The sequence below is a fragment of the Triticum aestivum genome, chromosome 5B (genome assembly GCF_018294505.1).
Source record: "Triticum aestivum cultivar Chinese Spring chromosome 5B, IWGSC CS RefSeq v2.1, whole genome shotgun sequence".
Taxonomy (NCBI): domain Eukaryota; kingdom Viridiplantae; phylum Streptophyta; class Magnoliopsida; order Poales; family Poaceae; genus Triticum; species Triticum aestivum.
This window is the reverse complement of record NC_057807.1, coordinates 14963985-14971037: the sequence shown is the minus strand read 5'-3', so window position 1 is coordinate 14971037 and position 7053 is coordinate 14963985. Positions and strand designations below refer to the sequence as shown.

General features: G+C 52.4%; 1 pseudogene; it reads left to right on the top strand.

Moving 5' to 3' along the window:
* The first annotated feature begins 2594 nt into the window (after positions 1-2594).
* On the top strand, positions 2595-6528 carry LOC123114549 (uncharacterized; annotated as a pseudogene).
* Positions 6529-7053: the final 525 nt, after the last annotated feature.

Sequence of the window (7053 nt, the reverse complement as noted above, 5' to 3'; positions counted from 1 at the left end):
CCCTGTGGGCGGTGGTTCCTGTTCTTCTCCGGCATTGTCGTCCATACTGTTGATGTCTTCAGAGTCAAAATCAAGCATGTCGGTTAAGTCGTCGACAGTAGCTATTAAGTGGGTGGTGGGTGGGTAACGAATTCCTTCGTCGTCCGCTTCCCACTCGAGCCGGACACAGTTCGGCCAAGAGTCTCCTGACAGGGAGAGAGATTTTAGTGAGTTTAGCACATCGCCCAAGGGCGAGTGCTAAAAGATATCTGCGGAGCTAAACTCCATGATTGGTGCCCAGTTAGGTACGATGGGCACGGATGCATGCGGTTCGGAACCTATGGCCGGAGACGAGTCCGAGGGTCCGATGACACAGACCTCCTCGGAAGTGAGATCTGTGTTCGGCTCTATGGCCACTGAGTATGCGGCCTCCGTGGCGGGGTCCATCTGCCCGTCCTCAGATGGCATGATCTGCTCCGGATTTAAAGCCAGTGCAGCTGCAAATGTGATCTCCTGATCACCATCCGATGGCAGATCTAGGCCACACTCATCGCGACTGTAGGGTGTACTTGTCATGGGCTCGAATCCGTCAAAGATCAAGTCTCAGCGGATGTCGGCAGTATAATTCAGGCTTCCAAACCTGACCTGATGGCCAGGGGCGTAGCTATCGATCTGCTCCAGATGGCCAAGCGAGTTGGCCCGCAGTGCGAAGCCGCCGAATACGAAGATCTATCCGGGGAGGAAAACCTTGCCCTGGACCGCATCGTTATAGATGATTGAAGGAGCCATCAAGCCTTACCGTGACGACACAGTGGAAATCTCAATAAAAGCACCAATGTCGGTGTCAAAACCGGCGGATCTCGTATAGGGGGTCCCGAACTGTGCGCCTAAGGCTAACGGTAACAGGAGGCGGGGGACACGATGTTTACCCAGGTTTGGGCCCTCTCGATGGAGGTAATACCCTACTTCCTGCTTGATTGATCTTGATGATATGAGTATTACAAGAGTTGATCTACCACGAGATCATAGAGGCTAACCCTAGAAGCTAACCTATGATTATGATTGTTGTTGTCCTACAGACTAAACCCTCCGGTTTATATAGACACCGGAGGGGGTTAGGGTTACACAGAGTCGGTTACAGAGAAGGGAATCTACATATCCGAATTTCCAAGCTTGTCTTCCACGCAAAGGAGAGTCCCACCCGGACACGGGGTGGAGTCTTCAATTTTGTATCTTCATAGTCCAACAGTCCGGCATAAGCATATAGTCCGGCTGTCCGAGTACCCCCTAATCCAGGACTCCCTCAAAGACCCTTGTCCGCTCTGGACTCTGCAGCGGCGAGTTTTACGCCGTTTTTCCCTCCTGGGGGCGTTGTCGTGGAGTTTAGGTGTTTAGGTCTTTGTGTGGCGTTGTTCTCGGTTTTTCCTATGCTTTCTTTACAGTAGCGTAGGTGGTCTGTGTGATCCGGCTATCTTGGGATCGACATTGTATGAAGGTTACCTCACCATCTTGTATCGTTCGGCCGTGTACTTGGTTCGGTGAATGCTTTATATATAAAGCGGGGCGAAAGCCTGTTTCGGATACATCTGTTGCCAACAAACCCCATCTGCCATCTCATCGGGGAAAAAAACTTGATCGTGCTGGTAGGTATGCATGTATTTTCTTTCTCGGATTTGTTCACCAACATAGAGACACAGATGGAAAAGGGGAAGACGAAGACCGTACTTGTGTTGGCGCCATCTCTCCTTGCAGCACCGCTTCTTCTTCCTCCTGAGCTGCCTCGCACAACTCTCTCTTCTCTCTTCTATGGTTTCTCTCAAGAACACCTGAACGCACACTACACACACATGCACCAAGGAACAGACCATCCGCTAGCTTTGCCGAGAGGCTCCGTCCTTGGTGAATACAGTGGCTACATGTTTCTGCTCTAGCCCTCACGGCCTCTCTTTCTCATTCATTTGTTGTGCTTCAATAGCCAGTACAGGATAACAACTTGAGCACCATACGGGCCACTAACTCCCACGTACTCCACTCCAGGAATCACTCCAGCGTTGCACACGACTCGGTAACCACTTGTGACCAGGCCAACTACATGCATGCATCAACTACTAGCAACGATACTCTCGGCTAGGACTAAACGAACTCACGCATGAACAGCTAGTCCAACAAACAGAACGACCGGCCGGTTCACCCGACCCAATTTGATGCAGTCCATCACGGCTCCAGCCTCTGATACGTCTTGCCGCTTCTCACGCAGCACCATCGGCATCTCGCCGTGCTCGCCGCCTCACACGGCATCCTGGCATCTCACCTCCTTGGCGCGCTCACCTGAAGCCTTCGTCGGACGAACACCACACTAGACTAGACTACATGCAAAACTCAAACATGCTAATACAAATATCAAGATTAGCTCTAACAACTTGTAGTGAGGCGATCGAATTGACTGCCACTAGGCTCTGCTTTCTCAGCTGAATTTTGACATGCATTGTAAAGTGATGGTGTTAGATGGAGCCGCCTATCCACCCCCACGCACTCTTGTCACATCTTATTTCCCACCAACTTCACACTATAAATCATCAGCACACTAGCATCTTCTTCTCCGTCCCCAACCCACATCCCTCCACGATGGCACGCAAGCTCATGTACCCACGGATCCTCGCCGTGCTCGCACTCGTCATGGCGGCGGCGTGGACGCCGTGCTCCGCCGACCCGACAGTGTCTACCAAAGCCACAGCAGCGGCAAGCGGAGAAAGCGTACCCGTCCGAGCTGCGGCAGTTGCGCCGGTAAGTTCGACAGTCGCCGTACCCGCAGCCGGTGCAGCGACGACGCAAGCCACGGCCACGACGTCCAAGAAGATCCCGCTGGCGCCTCCGGACGTGGTCGAGCCGGCGGCGGAGGTGGTGTCCGCCCTGCCGGTGCCGGTGCCCGAGACTCTTCCCAGCGCAGAAGGCCTTGGCTTCGGCAGCAACGGGTTCAACGGTGGCCAGGGCGGCTTCGGATGCTGCGGAGGGTTCGGGTACAACGGTGGGCTGGGCTACAATAACGGGCCGTTGTTCTTCAACTCGGCGCCGGCGAGAAGATTGAGTCTGAGGAGCATGGCGACCGGAAATGGCCTCGCTGTTCTTCTGGTTGCTGGTGCTGCAGCCATGTTTTATGTGTGATTTGTATTTCATTTTCTATTTTATTATTTTGGGAACGGGCAAGCATATATGTTTGCACCAACTGACATGTATCACGGGTTAATACTTCAACATTTATAAGTAAGGTCATACGATTATAACGATACGACGTTAGGAACATCTTGTTTTTGCATCCTATTAGCCCGATCAAACGAACTATTTAAGATCAGTTACCATGCCAGAGCAGCCCAGAATCACCAAGCTGGCCACTGGAAACAGAATAACCAGACGCAAGCCCTGGAAACACCTATACCGAATAGATCATACACCACTCTTCGTACCCTTTTAAGTAACGCCCAAGCCCCGGGTGTGACCGAGGGTGAAACAGTAGCTTGCGCCGCCGCCGGGCATCCCTAACCCCCTCTGCCCCCTCCCTGCCGCCCGAGGGCGTGGCCGGGAGAAGCCCGGTCATCATCGGCGGTGGCAGGAATCTCCTCATCTCCTCGTGAGGAGGCCTTGGCGCGGGCCAAGGCGTCTGGGCTAGTGCGGGACGTTGGACGGCGGGCGTGGCAGCGCCACGGCACACCGACGTAGTGGTGCGGCGACGTGCGTCGGTAGCGTGGCGGGCGGCGTGGTGGTGGTGCACGCGTGCTGGTTGGTGATAGAGGTGCAGCAGTTGTGGTGACCTCCTACCTCCTCTGTTTGGGTGCGAGGTACGTCCTCTGGTTACTGCCTTTGCCTGGTGTTGTTCGGTGGCTCAAAGCGGGGGTGCAGTGGCCGGCCGGTGGTGGAGGGGGCGCTCCGGGGAGGGAGGTAGGGGGCCTCCCGGCCTTGTCGTCGCCGAAGTTTGGAGGAGCCAGATGGGTTGTGATGGTGGCCCTAGTCATCGGGGGTGGGGTGCGGTGGTTGCGGCATGGCCGACGGCTATTGGCGACCTGTCCCTACCCGATTCTGGCCGGCTTGGCCGGCTTCCAACCAACAGGGCAGGTTGGGGCGAAAAGAGGCATCTTTTTCCCTTCATCGGTTGGGCAGCATCCATGTACACGGGTGGTGGCGATGTGGTGGACATCTGTTGCCGGGGCGGTGGCCTTGGTGGTGGGAGCACCGGGTCTCACGGGCGGAGCTCTTGGCTTAGATGCGTGCTGGTTGCCTTGGCCTTCGGCGAGGGTGGGTGGCTGAGGTCCTCGTGATTGGTTGCCCTACATTCCGAGGCAGATGATCTTGCTGGGGGTCAAACCATGTCTGGCATTGGCCAGGCTGACAACAGCGGTGTCCGCGTGCGTCGCTCCCTTCTTGAAGGCGTCATTGCGGCTACTCTTCGTCCTTCGGGTGGCTCTAGGTGAAGACCTATATCCTCTGGATTAGGCGGCGGCGACACTTCGGTGCCGTTTCCTTCCTCAAGGTGCCACCTTGGGGTCCATGGTTCATCGGGCATGGCTTCACTTCGTGTTTAGCCGGTCCTGTACAAGGATTGTATCTTGCCTTGGGTGCGTTTGTTATGGTGTTGAGTTGTATGTGCTGGGCTGTATGGTCGTTGCTTTATATATAAAATGGGGCGCGAGCCTTTTCGGTATGTAACACCCAAGAGTTAATGAAATTGCACAGATAATAAAGTACACCAAGCAAAAAGGGTTAATGGGACAATTCTAAGTAATACCCGAGAGTTAATGAAATTGGTAATAATGGCAAAACTGACAAAAAATGGGACCGAGAAAAAGGCAAAAACTGACGCAAAGAAAAAAGAAAAGGAAAAAGCAGCCGAAACAATGCTAAAAATGACTGAATACAGAAGAAATTCAGACGACTAAACTATATCAAAAGTGTCAACTCTTATGTGGGAGGTATGAACAAGTAGATTTTGAGACAAGTGCTTGCTTAACTAATTAACCAAAAGCATGCACTGATGTACTAAATTCTTTGCATGCATGCATGCAGGATGATCAAGTTCCATGAATCCTTAGACCGTAGATTAACAAGGCAAATGTGTAGTGGCTGACTTCTACGTGGTTGTCTTAAAGCAACCACAGTGTGCATTTTTGCTGCCATTGGCGTTTGAGAGGCCGCCTCTATCTTTTTTCCCTTTGTTAAGGCAAGTAGGACAAAGTCGTCTTCCCCTTGATCCATGCCAGTGAGTTGTAGATTCACCTTTGCTTCGCCGGCCGATCCGACGATGGCCTGGGGCGGGGATGGGACTCTTGCTGCATCGGCTCGGGCAAGTAGATATGATAGGGGTTTTAGCCCTAGTAGAGGCAACCCTTTGGCGGATGGCGGCATTTTTTCGTTGGGTTGGTCTTCAAGGTTGCCATACCCTTCAAGCTTTTTCATCAGAATGGCTTACACGATGCTTAGGCATTAATTCGTGCCAGCTCCTTGGACCCTGAGCTAGGGTTTTTTATTGTGCGTACCCAACGGTGAGATTTGATGTCAGGTTGTTTGGTTCAATTCAAGTGTACAATGACGACAATTGCGCCTCTAGGAAGCTAGTCCTTGGGACCCATGCACGAAGAGTTCCTGGATCGAGTATGGTAGCGACAACATCGGTACATCGATGGTCCAGACACCTCGACATATTTTTTTATAACGTTTGTGGTGCTTTATATTTCTGATGGACCTTTATAATATATTTCAGTCATTTTCGAGAAAAAAGAGGCCGATGTATAGAATTGACTGCCACTAGACTCTGCCTTCTCAGCTGAATTTTGACTTCCATACTAAAGCGATGTGATAGATAGAGTAGTTTATCCTCCCCCACGTACTCTTTTCTTTCCCATTATTCCCACCAACTTCGCTCTATAAATCATCGGTACGTACGTCGACTAGCATCTTCTTCTCCGTATCCAACGTGCATCCCCTCCACGATGGCTGGCAACCTCATGTACCCACGGAGCCTCGCACTGGTCGCAATCGTCATGGCCGTGTGTTGGATCTGCTAACTTCCGCCCTGCTCTGCGGACGCGATGGTGCCGCCAATGACCACGGCAGCGGCCAGTGGAGACAACGTACCCGTCCCCGCTGCCGTAGGTGTGCCACTGGGTTCACCGGCTGCCACACCTGCAGCCACAGCAGCGACACCAGCGACGACCGCAGCGTCCAAGAAGATCCCATTGCCGGTGCCCGAGACACTTCCCGGCGCAGAAGGCCTCGGCTTCGGCGGCGGGTACGGCGGGCAGACGGTGCCGGGCGGCGGCCTCGGCGGGTTCAACGGAGACCAGGGCTTCTTCGGCGGGTGCTGCGGAGGCTTCGGGTACAACGGCGGTCCTGGGTATAACAACGGGCCGCTGTTCTTCAACTCGGCGCCCGCAACAGGATTGAGGCTGAGGATGGTGGCGACGGGAAACGGCTTGGCGCCTCTGCTGGTGGCTGGTGCTGCAGCCATGTTTTACGCGTGATTCGTATTGTATTTTACTTCTTATTTTTTGCTGCACCGAGAAGGCATATATGTTTGCATCATCAACTAATATGTATCACATTCACAGCTTAAATATTTAAAGTAAGTACTTACAAATAAACGTTGCGATGTCGGAGTTATCTTGTCAGCACATCACAGGCGCTGCTGGAGTGCTGGTAGAGTAGATCGTCAACTCTTATCTGGGTGGTAGCTATGAACAAGTTCAGATTCCGTCAAGTGCTTGCTTAACTAACAAATAGCATGCACTTGTATACACTTCATTTATATGTGGTGATAGATCCAAGCAAACTTTCCACGAAGGCTACCGGCTAGACCGTACAACATCAGCTCCCCTTTGATTTTTCGATAAATGATGCTTTATTAATTCCAAATTTAAATATAGCATCAGGCGGTTACAAAGCATTATATATGACCAATGCTCGGCTTCTGACATAAGGCCGATAGGGTCATCTAGGATGCACATAGCCATAATCCGATAGTCTGACAAAAGATGATAAATAAAACTGACATGAGACCCGTAGGGGCATCTAAAACCGACCCTATTT